Source organism: Filicampus tigris, chromosome 13, assembly GCF_054856515.1.
Source record: "Filicampus tigris isolate MCC_2025a chromosome 13, RoL_Ftig_1.0, whole genome shotgun sequence".
Lineage (NCBI taxonomy): Eukaryota > Metazoa > Chordata > Actinopteri > Syngnathiformes > Syngnathidae > Filicampus > Filicampus tigris.
The window spans coordinates 7,096,478-7,112,486 of NC_141229.1; the positions used below are offsets into that span (position 1 = coordinate 7,096,478).

The following is a 16,009-nucleotide window of genomic DNA, read 5'->3' on the forward strand; positions in this document are numbered from 1 at the left end:
TACCCAACAAACAATCACTGTATCCAGGAGTGCACTGCAACTATGACACGGAAACCTCCGGAATGGGACACAATCAGTTCAGTGATGCTAGTTGCTTTTCAAAGTTGTTGTTCATTACTCTCGTCCTGAAGGCTCCCAATCGGCTGTCGAATAGATTGTGTCATTTTGCTAATGGTCTATAAATCACTGAATGATTTAGGTCCTGAAGACATTCAAGAAATGATAATTGAATAGAACCCCAGTTGGGCTCTGGGGTGTGAAGACTCGGGTGAATTAGTGGAGCCCGGATTTCAAAGCAAACATGGTGAAGAAGCATTTAGCTGTTATGCTGCACGCAGATGGAATAAGTTGCCAAGTGTAAATGCTTTTAAATCCAGGTTAAAAAAAACTATGCCTTTTAAGGCAGGTTGAATGACTTACTATCATTAAAATCATTAAAATACTAGTGCGCATATTTGTTTGACCATACGTGATATCTGGTCAGTTTGTGCTACAATACTTGGGAATACTATCAAAAGTTTTCAAAGTGATTAGTATTTGTTTGTCCTCCATGTTGACAATTGAAACTGAGAGTATTCTCGATTCAAACGATCAATAAGCGCAGGAACAAAGCAATGCATCGACCTCCAATATGGCGGTGCGTGACGTCACAGGAAAACAATCGGCTGGTGAGCATTACGTGAAAGTGTTTTGTTTGTCTTGAGTCATTTAATTGCTGAATACAGATGTTTATGTAACATGGGTTCATTATTGTATACATGCTAGATGCAAGGTGTTTTTGCTTCACAAAATGCTTTCACTCCAAATGTTTACTTTGAAGATTCGTATATATGCTCACCCCGCTACAAAGTTTGTTAAATCTCTATTGGTATAGATTCATGCTTATTTCATGCTTATTTATTTTTAAGACTTGTCAGGGTTCTTTCATAAAACTGTTATTAATTGACACTCTCTTTATACATATAACAGTGTGGCTAAAATAATTTGTTTGAAACTGTTATTTGTTTTTAAATGCATCTTTGCACCTTGGCAGAGGTCTGCTTCAGTCTACAGATTTCTATGTTTTATTCAATTGTGAGTTTTTCCACAAATTACTGGCATTCTGTGCATACATTACGTACCTTCCATCTTTGGGCATGTTGGTCTTTTTATCATTTCTGGAGAGAAGGCTGCAGTTGTGCCAGACCTGAAACAAAGAGCAAAAAGGTTTTTCCAGCAAATATACACACACGCAAAAACACAAAAGCACCATGGAAATATTAAAACGACTGCAGCCCCGCATTGAGAACGCTCGCACGTGTAGCGCGTCCGTCACATGCAAAAGACGGTGTCAGTCTGTGGCCAACCCCCATCTCTTTGGCGACTCCTAATGCCCCTTTTACCTCCCCATTTGCTGCAGCCCATTCAAACGCTGTCACTCAGCGCCTAGAAATCCATTAAACCTAAAGGCCGTTGTTCATTCACCTGAAAGAATGGAAAAATACACACCGGTAGTTTGAGGGGATTTGAGACGCGCACAACTTCCAAATGGCCATCTCCCCCCCCACCCTCCCTTGGACAATTTCTGTCACAAATCCAGAACTAGCATCTCACTTTCCTTCTACCTAAATTCCACTATGGGGCTATTAAACTGTTTCGGGATTGCGCTCTGAAAACAAAGGGCGATATATATCGTTATCGATATCATCGTCAATCTTGCCTACACGATGTGTAATTTTTACATTATCGAGTATTAATACTGCCGCGAAGCGAGTCAGCCGACGGCCGCAAAGTTGGAGGAAATGCTGAAAAATCAGTGTGCATTGACGGCAGAGGAGGAGGAAGTGATAATCATTCGCCGAATCAGCGGGCAGGGCCCGGTCACGTGACTCTGTCCGCACTACAGCGGAGCTGTTTTCTCCTCATTTCATGGAGGAATGTCTAGCGGCGATTTATAGCGAGGCGCGAGTCCACGTTGTCCGTAGTCTTGTTTTTTTACATTGTTAGATGTGCCAAAACGGTCACCGTGAAGAGCAATTCTGTTGCACCACGAGCCATACGGATTACGAGGAAAACCTGGCGACCGCGCAAGCACGCTAAACAAAAGGTTAAACACACACACACTCAGAAAACAGTCGCCAAGTTGAACCAACAAATATAAACGCACGCACACACACACTCAGTACTTAAGTAAGCAAGGCAAACGTGACATCCTGGATGATCGGTTAACATTCAGTTTACACGCTTTTAGTCCGCATCATTCAGAACTAGCATGTGTTCCCCAGACATGTTGCACAAACTACGGCGGTTTATTTAGTGTGATGCCAGCATACACCCAAACATGAATAAAGTCACAAGTTATACATATCACAGCGATGAATGAGTGGGAAAATGCACTTTTCTGTAAATTGCAGTTTTGTTATTCAACTTTATTCTGAATACGTTGGCCAATGCATGAGAAATGGGTGTTGTCATGACAACGTCTTTTTTCCCTCTCGCTGGGTGACACTTTGTCACAGGTCACATATCAAATACATTTTTGTCTCATTCTGATTGCTGTAGTAGTTGGCAATGGTACACCAGTACCTACTGCAGCTCAAAATGTCACATCATTACGGAATAACAGCAGAGACATTTAAATGACATAAATATTCCCCAAAATCTATGTAAGTCTATGTATAATTTTTTGTTTTTTATTGTTAAATATTGTTGTAGAATATCATTATGTTTTGCAGAAGCTGTATTTAGCAATTTAAAAGAGATGTTGTTCACAAACGCCGTCTATCCACAATTGGTCTGTGAAGCAAGTGCAGGTTTAAAATCCATTTAGCCTGAATTGCTTCAAGACACAATTGATCAACAATCAATGAATGGATTATTAACGATCCATCAATAAATTGATTTATATGCCTCTCAGTTTATGGAACGATAAAAACGGACAAAATTATAAAAGTCTTTACGGCCGCAGCATATTTGCAGCTAGCTAGAATTACGGTTGTAAGGGGGTTAGGGTAACCCAGGATCATTTCGTCTGATTTTATATAAAGTTTTGGGTGAGAACATGCTTCTAAACCCCAAAAACCCCAAGAGACCCCCAAGTATCTCGGACCAAAGAGTGAATTTTTAATGGCATGCCAACAAAAAAAAGGGAAATGGTGATATGTGGCAAAGAGTAAAAAAAAAAAAAAAAAAAAAAAAAAAACCTGCCATATAACTCAAAATGGATCTTACTGGAAGGTTTTATGATGGGGACAGCTTGAATACGGAACAAATTCCTTCGCATCTAGAAGAGTTCTAGAAAGAGATTATCTTCGATTTTAGAGGTTTCACTCTACTCATAACTGCTTAGAAATCATAGCTAAATATTGCTTTATAGCTAAATGTAGCACATAGAATGTCTGCCATGAATATCAAATACAGTATGTCTTTCCCTAGCGCTCCAGAGGCCAAATGGCTCCAATTTAGCCCTTCAACCCACGGGGCTTCTGAGTTTTGCTGTGAAAAAGACCCCTTTCAGTTTAATTATGGGGAATCTCATTGACCCGGCGAGTTGCTTTTGTCCCGCAAAAAGGTTAGGAGGGGATCCGGCGACCAGCTCGGCTCAGCCTGCTCTTTTGACAGATGCCGTTGGCCGGAGGTGTGCGCACTAACCTGACAGCAGGAGTGTGTGACCCTCCGCCGGGCGAGAGGGCTGACAAGCGGGCAGTCAAAAGCTCTCAGTCAACAGGCTGTTTAATAATCATCATTATGGAGTGAACATTGCGCCGCCGGGACGAGTAAACACATCTCTATTGATCCGATGGCGGAGCGATAGAAATATTTTTCTCTCGGCGGCTCACCTCTCTGTTAAAGTGCAGCCTTTTCACGCCAGCAAACCATTCAACGAGAAAAGCCGAGGGGTACAAAAGGAGCGTTGACATTTGGGCCATTTGTAAATAATAGCGTTAGCAAGCCGGCCTATCCATAACCCCCTGAAAACTGCTGTCCGCCAAGACAGAATGCCGGGGCCCCGCGTTGGAGAAGATCAACACGGGCTGATGTGGTTTTATTTGTCTTTAACGTCACACTCGCTCAGTGTGAAAAACAGTCTGGAGTAAACGCTAACGACAAGAGCGCTCTTAGACACTTTAAATTGGACGTGAAGCGGCGCGCCGAGAAGCCATTGCACACCAGTGGAGCGCTAATTCTGCTGAAGCTCTCGAGTGAATAAGACCTTGATGGGGAGAGAAGAGGGGGGAAAAAAAACACCTCGGGAGCTATTCACAATACAGATTGATGATACACAGCGAGGCCTCACGCTCGGTCACAGAAGAGCTTTGGTTTGCTTATAGTGGAACCTCCAAGGTCGGACACAATCTGCTTGCCAACACTTTCTCATAGGAAATAATGGAGGGAATGCATATGTTTTTAATAGGGCTGCATAATATATCGGAAAAATATCAGCGTTGCTATAATGAAAAGTGCAATAAATTCATACTTTTGAATAGAATTGCATGCTTTTATCTGACTCGGACCATTCAGATGCAACATTAAATAAAGTGCATCGCCGTCCAATAAGAGAATTGTATTGAGGGGCAGTCCTAACACTAAATAACGTAAACTTTATATGCATATATTCGAAGTGCAGCGATTAATCGACTAGTTGATTCAAAAATAACCGACAAATTGTTTTGATAATCGATGAATCATTTGGAAGCCTTGTTGAATTTAAAATTGTTCAAAATCCTCAGTAATTCAGGCTCTAAAAAGGAAATATTCTCAAGTTTCTGTAGTTCTCCATGAAAGCGGAATGATTGTTTGTCTTTCAATTCAACAAACATCTGCCTGTACTTTGCAAAACAATGATGAAGGTTTTTGTTGCCATATTTGCGACATGTTACTGACCAAACCAGGACCTGAATCTTTTTTGCCGTACTAGAAGAAAGTGTAATTGCACATCCACTACAGTAGATGGCAGTGGCGTTCTCATTTATTAAAATCATTTTTAATTTCAGGCAAATTGATGCACTTCAAATCTTTACTGTTACAAACTAAAAAATAATGTTAATAAAGTTATTATCTGTTGTAACTTGATCTATTTCTTTCTTTTTTGTGTCATTTCATGTTAATGAGGATAAGGCGATGGTATGCGGAGGTGTACTTACGGTCTAACCCCTAATTTCTTGGACAAATGATACTATTTCGTTGCGGCAGAGTTGGGGGGGGGGGCGCGAAATGTTATCTTGTTCGCATGGGGCGCGTAACACCAAATAATTGAGAATCACTGCCTTAAATGCATAATCGTCCACAAAATCTTTCGGATTGCACAATTTTAGGGGTGGTCAACATTTCTCAATTCTATTTTACTTCGCTTAGCGTGACGCCGGTATGTTTTTGTGAGTGGAAAAATATCAAATTGAGTGCTTTACGGATGTAATTGTGCATTCAGATGTATGATGACACCCTTTTCCTTTGGCGCTATTATGACCTCCCTTGTTAGTAGAGCGTCACGCGCCTGCTTTTAAGTTGAAATGGAGGCGTATCCTTTATCCAGAGGCGCACCAAGAGGGGGTGGATGGGTTGGGGGACAAACACTTGCTATGCTGTTATTTTGTGAACAACTAGCGCTTAAGTGTGAAAGCAAAGGGCACCTCTCCCCAGCGGGAAGTGGACAGCCATTCCCCGTTGTAATGATGGACCCCAACGAGCTCGCCTCCATTCAACTCCAGAGAAGCTCAATGACGAAAAACGCCGCAACCTAACGATCAGCGGCGTGCTAATGTCAGAGAGTCAGCCGCCTTCAAATGTTAGCTTTTCATCGTTTTGTGTGTGTTTTGATGACACCGTTTCAAAAACACAGCCTCCCTGTCAACCACGCCCACCATCTCATCCATGTCTCCACTGTCTGTCTGGCGGTCTCCATATTTTTCATTTTGGAGTGCTCTAAACAAGCACAGTGGGTTATTCGCACAATATTTAAAAAAGCGCTGGAGCAAAAAAGCACTCTAATCAGCCGAGGCTTGCGTGAGCAAACTATCAGCGCTAAATTAAAACCACAACCACAAAGTCGAGACAGTAATTATTTTGTATATCTCGAGAGCAACAATCACATCTGGAGTGCTTTTTTTAATTGATCTATCTATAGGTTGTGGGTCTATAGATAGGACATACTGGAGGACTTTGTGTCCCAGCTGGCCTTGAAACGCTTCGGGATCCCCCTGAAAGATCTAGATGAAGTGGCTCGGGACAAGAAAGCCTGAGCTTCCCCGCGAAAGCTACTGCCCCCGTGACAAGACCCCGGCACTTTCATGAGCAGGTACGAAAGCAAATATGTAGGAAGATGCCATATATTGGCTGAAAAGCAGAACATTACACGGCATCATCAATAATTATTGCAAACGTGTCTGTCTTTATGAAGAAAAATGGCCAAGCAGCACTAAGTCAAACAGGGACTGACACACCTTTTTTTTTTTTTTTAATTTGAGGTTATTCCTTCAACCCCAAAAGTTGGGTCAGATGAATAACCAACAAAACAACACAATTTTTTGGCTACACTGAAAATGGGAAAAAAAAAAAATGTTTCACCGCATTAGTTCCTGCTGAATGTTGTCATGTGTAGAAAACAGCCAGTACTTGCCAAATAATCCTGTAGCGCAGGAAAAGTACTGTATAGATATACCTGTTTTTCTTTTTTTGTCTAGCTAATTGTAATTTTGCAATTGTCCTCAAGTTAAAACATGCAGCTGAATACATTCTCTATTCAAACTCTTTGTTATGGTACTGCCACTTCCAAGTCTTTGTTTATGCCTCTTTGTTCCTTTGCCTGCCTCATTCTATTGTTATTATTATTTTTATGCATCAAAACCAGCTAAACTACATGGCGGCAGCAATGAGGTCGGCAACGAGATAAAACTTTCCTGTGTGACACACTCAATGCATAACCAGCGAGCGCTTTTGAACGGGTCGATTTTTGAAATGTGCCAGAGTGGCTCCCCGCTGAGCAGTAAGCTAGGACTTTGATGTATCGCTCTGTAATGTGGTTGTTATCCATAATCGGCTTGAATTCAGGAGGGCCGCGGCTGAAAGGGAGCTACAGCGCCATAACACATTCTTGCGGGACATTAAAAGCGGGGACCTTCGTCTTCCCATTAAAAAATCCTCCACTCTTGGCCGGGACTTAACCCTTCGCGCTTAAGCACCTGAAATTATGCATTAGTAAAACTGCAAGACACTGATATTTTGTGATAGTGTCAGTCAGCATAGGTTGTAGAGAATAATATTGCCCTCTGCATATGGGGTGTCATTTAAAACCCGCCGACTTGCAAGGTGCATAAATGTGTTCCTGTCTCTGCATTTTACAACAATACCATGAACAAAGTCAAGACTTGGAGAACATGTTATTGTATGTAGATGACACACATCAATGGCCACTGACATGTATACAATACATAACAAATGTAATAGAGACCATACGGCATCATTAAATGCTCGTGAAGAACACAGCAGAATGTCGTCACAGTCAGTACTAGCCAGAAATTCCTGCAGGTGCTTTAATGTTGCCAATTGAGCTAGACTTGGATGTTTTTCTTCATAAGAAAAAGGCTTTAGTCTTGGCCCCGTACCTCGTGATATGAAGAACATGGAAGATTGTTGTCACGTGGAAAATTGCCTGAAATTCCTGCAGCTGCTTTAATGTTTCCCAATTAAACCAGACTTGGATTTTCTTTTCCCATAAGAAAATGCTTTCTGTCTTGTGGCCTTTTCTGGTAGCCACGACATATAAAGAATAGAGCTGATTGTTGTCACATTACACTGGCAGTATTTGCCAGAAATTCCTGCCAATTCAGCAGAGCTTGGATGTTTTTCTCCGTAAGAAAAGGCTCCCCTCTTGCCACCTTATCTTGGAGACCATACTGTACACACAAAGAATAGGGGAGATTGTTGACACGTGAAACACAGGCAGAACTGCCAGAAATTCCTGCAAATGTAGCCAGGCTTTTATGTTGGGTCAGTCAGCCGGGCCACCTTTTATAGTGCCCTGTTTTTGTAGGTAAAAAAAAAAAATAAGGGATTAGCAGGGAAACAAATAACCCCAGACTAAGCTCCTGTAAAGAAAGCACAGTATGCATTTGGAAAAAAACCAAACTAAAGAATATGAAAAATTGTTGTCACATATAGGTCACAGGCAGTACTCGCCAGAAATTCCTGGCAATTTAGCAGGTATTTCTTCATAGGAAATGTGCAACATTTTAACACAAACGTGTTGACTTAAATTCCACTCTTTCCCTTAGGTCGTGGTTCTCTATGTATGTCAGTGCTCACTCCCGCTGTGACACATTTTTTCAGGCAGACAGGTGCCAAACCTTTACCCAAGCCCATCAACATTCTTGAGGGATGAAAAAGAAAATGCTTCTTCTACCTGCCATAGCAAGCCGAAGAAGTGGAGACGTCACTAAATTGTTAAAGAGTGTTCATCTTGCCTTCTTACCCCACCTCAAAGCATAGATGGCGTTCTACACGCTTGCCCCCCCCCCTCCCCCCCTTAGCGGGAGCTAAATTAACAGCATTTAAGTGTCTATTAAAACCCCAATGCTTTGCCGCCTCTGGCTGACCTCGCCGTGCCCTTGTTCCATCCGCAGCGGCTCATTAAAATGTCATAATTGCAGGTGAGCATCCTGCAGTATCAACACGCTTAATTGGCAAAGCGAATGGGGTTCACGGCGGCAGCACACAGATAAACCTGCCGTGGCATTCGAATAAATAACAGTTATCATTAGCGGGCCCAGCCTGTTTCATTAACGAGGTCGTGTTTCCTTATTAACCGAAAGAGAAATGTTTTCCGGCAATTTATTACAAATGAAATGGCAATTAAGTGATGATAGTATTTTTCAACAACGCTAATAACATTGTGTTCTTGGTGTTAATTTTTTTTCCCCTCCCTCCACCTAAAGAGAAAATTGATCATGCATGCATTGGAGATGCAAGTGATGTAAAAACAAAATGTGAGAAAGAAAAGTGGACCGCAAAGCTGTTTCTGGGGGACAAACATGATGTAAGACAATGTGCTGTGTGTTCTTTTATTTTGAAAATGATTTTATTTCATAAGGCAAGAATCGTAAAGGCGCAGGAGTCTGACTCTTGACCAGCTTTGTGATGCTTTTTGGAGGGAAGATGGCAACACAGCAAAACAAGGAAACACATTTCTCTAAATTTTGGCTTGCAATACACCAACAATAACAAATAAATAAATAATACAAATTTTTTTTTTAATTTATTTTATTTTTTTTAATCGATCAATTAATGGAACATGAACACTAAATTGTGGAGAGACCAACTGCCAGTCTACTGTTATTTCAGTTGTAATGGCCGATTAATCCGTTATTGGAATTTAATCTGCCAATTATTGGAATCTGCATCGGCCTCCAAAAATATATATTGGTCGGACCCTAATCTCTATGATGTTTCTGTTTTATGTATTACAAATAGGCCTTCATGCTATGAGGGAGCAAAGTAGTTTGGAGTTGTTTTTACCCCCACCCACTCATGTGAAGGTTTAACTTTGGCGCTAATCGGCTCTTAGATTTCATTTATGTCACCTTGCATCACTTTATGTGCACAAACTGGATACATATGATGGGAATGCGCCGATTCGTTTTAACCTGCCTCTGAACCGTCAAATTTCAGCTCACTCTTGATCTGTCCATTTTTTAAAAACATTTTAGGTCCCCTCAAAGCCCCCTGAAAGCTTCTTAGTAACAGTCGGCCGATCAAAGCCACCGCGGCCTTTCCATCCTCCCTTGAACTGAAGCACAAGTTTGGGATCATCTAAAAGAAAGTGGGGAGGTTGGGAGTTGGCGGGGCAGGGGAGCAAACTGAAATGGCATTGTTTGCCACCAAGCTGACTCGGTAAAGCAAAAAGTGCCGCGGTAAAGCCGTGTCGTATTGGAAGTCATTACACTGACAACTTTGAAGTGTTTGCATTAATGACATGACGATTCTCCAGTTCACACTGAGACAAAGTGGAAATTTAGACTATTTAAAAAAAAAAAAGTCAATTCTATTGTCAATCTGTTTGTCTTTGAAATATACCATAATTAGCCTTCGTGCAAGTGTAAAAATAAGTTAGCCATTTGAAACTAAAAAAAAACATATTTAGGGGAAAACCTGCACAGGTAAGCCGAAACGTGAATGAGTACATGCTGTATTGTTCCTGTAGGTTTTTGTGTATTTGTTCGGTATTATTTGGCGGTCGGGGTCAGCTGAGGCGCCGGGTACGAAGGATCACAAAAAGTGTGTGACAGCTGACAATTTGGAGCTTTTGATTAGGAATTGTTGATATGACCACTCTTTGTGGCTCTCTCCCCAAACTCACTCCAGGGATTCCGGGCTGAAACAAGGCGTCCGTTGACAGAATCTGACGCCTTCCTCCTCGCCGTCGCCTCCCGGTAATTAGGGAGTTTGGGCAACATGCAGACGGGAGGGGGGTGAAAAAAAAGTGCCAACAGAGAGCGCACGGTGTCACACGTGTCACCAATTATGCAGCCTTTTTGCTTATGGATGCAGCCGGCTGCTGTTGCAATGACACGCAGGCACCCGAGTGCACGGCAGCACAAGATGCGTGCGGGGTGGCAGTGACATCATTACGCACCTAATTCAAGCTTATCCCTGACATATGCTGATTATTTACTACCACTACCATGTCAGCACAAATATAAACAACACGTGCTGTTGCTTATTAAAGGACTGCACTGTTTTTTATAGCCTTTTCAAGGTCCTCATTTTTGACACTCTATTTATTACAATACACAAAACAGAGTACTGTACGTTGTAAACACACTACTATGCCAAAGTGACCACACCACTATTGGATTTGTTTTGGAAATTCTATGATGGTCATTAACTGAAGTAGAATGCCACTCACCAGAGTGCAATGATCAACTAATTGATTAATTAAAAAAGAAAAAAAACTGACAACCAAAAGTTTTATTTTTATATATATATATATTTTATTTATTTTTTTTATTTAAAAAAATAATTCAACATTTCTTTTCACGGTTGGATTTAATAATAATTATGATCATGTATATTTTTTTAAAACAACATTTTCGTTAAGGCGTATTTTGTTAAATTGCAAAAAATTCAACATTCCTTTTCAACGGAAAAAAACGCCAATAGCCTTTTCTAGACAACTTTTTAGTCATCACATCTCATCATGGTAAACGTGTACCCAAATTCTCACCCCTTTTGCAACTATTTGCATAACCAGCTTGTTTTTTGGTGATTTTGCTGTGTGTGTAATACTAATTATAAACTATTGTGGCACAATGACTGAATCTGCAATAATGTAAGGCATGTTTTAGAAAGAAAACAAATGATAATAGTTGGATTCTCCCATTAACTCAGCTTTGAATAACATACCATCAGCATGCTTTTATCTTCCAACTCTTATTATAAACGACACAGACTGCCTGCTTAAATTTCGCCAGAAGACGCCGTTGCGCAGAAGCTAATGACTTTCAAACACCTTAAGCTGGGAGAAACGAGGAGGCAAAGTTAATTGCAACATTGGAGACAGAGGGCCACTCCAAGCGTCCCCTTCATTTGTGAATTAGAGACACGCATTTAGCCAAAAGGAAATGTAAAGTGGGATTGTTCACCATGGAGAGGAGGTTAAGTGCACTAATGGAAGGCAGCTAAGTGTTTGTTATTGTGCCCCCCATTATTTCTTTTCTCTTCTATATTCAGAGTTTGGATTCACCGATGGGGGGGAGAGATTTTTTAATGGCTGCTCTTTTTTGCGCCCTTGCAAATAAAATGAAGCTAGTGCATAATTTTAAGTGTGTCTCGTGAAACTTTCTGCAGGCAAAATGTACAATTGGGGGGGTATTTATGAAAGATGAACTATATGTAAACACTAAAACGTCCACATTGGTATTGTACTCACATCACAGTAGCATTATTGTGTGTATAATAGAAGTTCGTTGCATACTTTGGGGGAGACAAAGGTGCGCCTGTTGATTTTTGAGGAATTAAACTGACCATGCAGACCGCAGTATAGCTTTGTCTCTTAATGAGCTAATAACAACATACCATCATATTACAGATAATGTAATAAGTACATTTTGTAACTGTTCCTGTTAATTTTTGAGGAACTAAACTGACTACTGTATGTGGATGACAGCTTTAACAAGCTAACAATAGCTTAGCACTATTTTAAACATAATACAGGTGCATTGTTTACCTTGTGCCTGTTCATTTTTTATCAGATTCATCCATAACAAATTAACAACAATTTATCACTATTTTTCAGATAACACAAAATTTTTTTGCCTAGCTTTATTGATTATTGAGCTAACCGCTACCACGACTTGATAGAGGTGGGATACTCCAGTTAGAAGCACGCCACCTATCACTCTTTGACAAATTCAAGGTAATGTTAATATATTAGTATTAAACTGTCTTCAAATGAATGTTTGCAACTAACTACAAGAGTTAGCATGAATACAATTCATGAATAAATACCACACTCGCTACGAGGCAGCTAACTAGCATTGCTAACATCAGTTCGTTTCCGCTTGGACGTTACTACACAAAACAGAAAAGTAGCTATTTATAGTCAAAGAAAGGTTTATTAGATACATTTCAATTGTTTATTTATTTTTTTTTTTTTTACTAATATACCTACTGAGCTCATTCGATTAAAAAAAAAAAAAGTTTTTTTACACAGATATAAAAAAAAAAAACATCTCAGAGCTGTAATTGCATTACGACAGTACCATGAAACTGCAGTATTTTTGTTCACGGTTATCATTCCGTCAGACTCTAATACCGGCCCGTGTCTAGGTCGAGCAGACATTAACTAGCTAATGACAATGCACCATTATTTTCGGATAATACAAGCATTGTAGATCGTGGAGCAGACAAAAGGTGCGCAATTGACTGTACGGACGATCGCATAGCTTTATCTGTAATTTAGGTACTGGATCCCTTTAACCACTAAGGACAATGCATGTCACTTTGTTTAACCATAATTATCGTTTGAAAGAGCCAAAATATAGCATGAGCGTTGGACCTGTGTTCTGTGCTGCGCTGTGATTGGCCAGCCTGCATTCCAGGGCTGTGTCTTAGCAATGTGTCGCATGGGACCCTTTGCCCATGTTTGGATTTTGCCTTTTAGTCATTATGTGCATGTCGTCCCTTTCAAGATATCTTTGCATGTCATGTAAATGTAATCCCCGCCTTTGACATGCAGCGGAATTAGCGTTTCCCTGGCTTATTTAACGTGGCTAATAATACTCCCCTTAAGCACGTTTGAGAGCGGAGAAAATTAATGGGTGCATTGTGGCTACTGCTGAGGACAGAGTGCCTGACACTGCATTTGTCACGTTACACTAAAGCGATGGCGTGTAAAAGGAACGCTAAGGTGTCACCAGGGGGAGAAAATCCTCCAAATTGCTCAGCTCTGAAACAATCTTCGGAATATAACCGGCGCAGGCGACATGCACGCCGACCCCTTTCTAATGAGAATTTGGTGTAATTGATGTCGCAGCGCAGCAAGATTGGGATCGTTTCTCTGTTTCCTCCCCTTTTGTTTGCTGCCATTTCAGCGATACGCCCTCTGAACTTTGAGCAGTCATTTACTCGCTTATTTCCGTCGCTAAACAAAAAGCACAGCCCTTCTTTTTTTCCCCGGACGCCATCTTGTCACAAAAACCATTCAACGGCGGCGACATTAAAAGCGGAGACGAGACGCAATTAGCCAAGAAATGACTCTGATCTCAGTGACATTTGGAAGAAATTGTAACGTGCCGCTGATTGACAGCCTAATCCAGAGAGTTTGATGGGCGCCGGTCCCCGCTTTCGCTCGAGTCGAGCGGGTCGGCAGCGAGATAACGCCGAGCCAGCTGCGCCAGCCAGATAGCCGCATCCGCCCATGATTCGTCGGCGCGCAAATTCCTCCGGTTTTTAAATGATGATGAAAGTATCGACCATTAATGACAGGATCATCTTCCCTGCCTGAAATAAATGCTCTAATCCCTTTTCGCCAGGTCCATGAATTCCTAATATGACTTATATAAACTGGAGCGGTAAATCAGTGTTAGCTCAGTTGTGTTTGGGAAATTTGTACCGAGGCCCCTGCTTAAAATGCAAGACGGCCGACTGAGGACGTGTTCTCTTAAGCTGTATCATCCAATGAGTTATCGCCGTGGATAGATTAACTTCCTCGCTGCAATAAGAATTGCAAATATGGGAGGAGGGGAGGAAAAAAAGGTGGAATCTTCCGTTGCTTTTGTGAACCGGGATGTCGTGTGTTTGAGTACGGAGCGAGCAAACGGTGATGATGAATGTCCCAACCTATGGTGACTGCTTGACGAGAGTCACGAGTACATCATATCCATTGTTCTATTATGACATTAATAGTCGCAGAAATAGAACAGTGGGTATTACATGATGTTTGCGTAGCATACAGTGGAACTGTCGTCATCTTAAAACCTTTATTAACCATAAAGGCGGTGTTTTAAAATGGGCATATTATGGAAAACTGACTGAATTGACGTGTACAGTGTGCGCTGCATTTGCAGATTTGCCTATTTACAGTTTTTTGGGGGACAACCAATCCGCCGTTATTTGCTGAGAAATATTTAAGCGTTTTTTATACAATGGAACCTCGATTTACAGACTAATTGAGTAAAGGACTCATCTGTCAGAGCTGATTGTCCGTTAAAAGGAAGTCCTTTTTTTTGTAGCCTAAAAAATCTCAATCTCATAAAACTTAAAAAAAACGTATTTTTCTTTACCATTTTATACAATACCATTTTATTTATATTGCGCATTTCACAACAGCTACAGCTGTAACAAAGCACTTTACATACAAAAAGTGTGTACTGTACCAAAATGGCCAACACCTATGTGCTACACATGCATTGCTTTTGATGGGAAAGTTGCCCCCGCTAACATGGCCACCACATTGTCGCGCTTTTTAGCCTGCTCTAGTCTACTCAAACTCTCTTTGTATATGGCAAGAGAGCAGCGTAAGCCGGAAGTGGGTGACCAATCTCTCTCTGTTGATGGCACCACAGCGCTCTTTACTGGCGCAGCGGAGAATTGCAGTCAATTGTGGCCAATTCTACAAATAACAGACTTGATATTTGAATTAATTGCATTGGAAAATAATTGGGTGAATTTATTGTGCCTTCTACTGCCACGAAATGAAGTGCAAGGATTGAACATCATTTTTCTAAATAGTATTTTTAATTTGGCCATCCTTAGTTGGAAGCCACAACTCTACACATGCAGTTAGATTGCAAAGTCACCTCAGTAAACATAATAAAACATCCTAAATGGGTAGGAGAGACCTGTGACTGACACGATAATACCAAAGTGTCTGGCTAGCATAATAGCAGGAATTCCCAAATTTGCGTCCCCTCACTAGAGTGATTGTAGGCTTTTTTTTTTTTTTTTTTAAAGAGAGGACGTGACACAATGCCACCCACACATAATGATTAGGGCTGAGTGGAAAGCAAAAGCGAGTAGCTGATGAATATTTCATAAATGTTGGCGGCACTTACCGGACACAAGGCCTGATTGATGGCGGAGTGGCTGTTAAGGCTTCGGACTTGACTGAAGAGGCCTCGGCCTCCTCTCACGTCGGCGCTCACATGGAGTGGCGTCGTTAATCGCAGAATAAAGATGTATTTAGCTGAAGGGCTCTTCATTAATGGCACGTCCTCAGACAAAAGTGGAGGCCGCAGAAGCTTTTGTGTCATCCGAGTGACCTGCTTGACAAAATAGAAATGGATTGTTGTTATTGTTATCATTATCTATTCACAAAATGTAACTAATTTTAATTTGTTGAATCTTTAAAAACACACCCACACACCTTTACTATTATTATTTTTTTTTGCTTTAATGTTTGATTTCAGAGTTTAATTTTAGTATTTACCATCCATCCATCCATTATCTGTACCGCTTATCCTCACAAGGGTCGCGGGGCATGCTGGAGCCTATCCCAGCTGTCTTTGGGCAGTAGGCGGGGGACACCCTGAATTGG

The 16,009-nt window shown here is 41.1% G+C and overlaps 1 long non-coding RNA gene across 1 annotated transcript in view; it reads right to left on the minus strand.

The window, feature by feature from the left end:
* Positions 1 to 16,009, minus strand: part of LOC147137390 (uncharacterized) — a 140,674-nt gene that overhangs the window by 73,654 nt on the left and 51,011 nt on the right. The window contains exons 2-3 of the long non-coding RNA XR_015089345.1: positions 15,528 to 15,734; positions 1,122 to 1,186 (exon numbers count right to left, since the gene is read on the minus strand). This is a non-coding gene — a long non-coding RNA (uncharacterized LOC147137390). The remainder of the gene's footprint in view (positions 1 to 1,121; positions 1,187 to 15,527; positions 15,735 to 16,009) is intronic.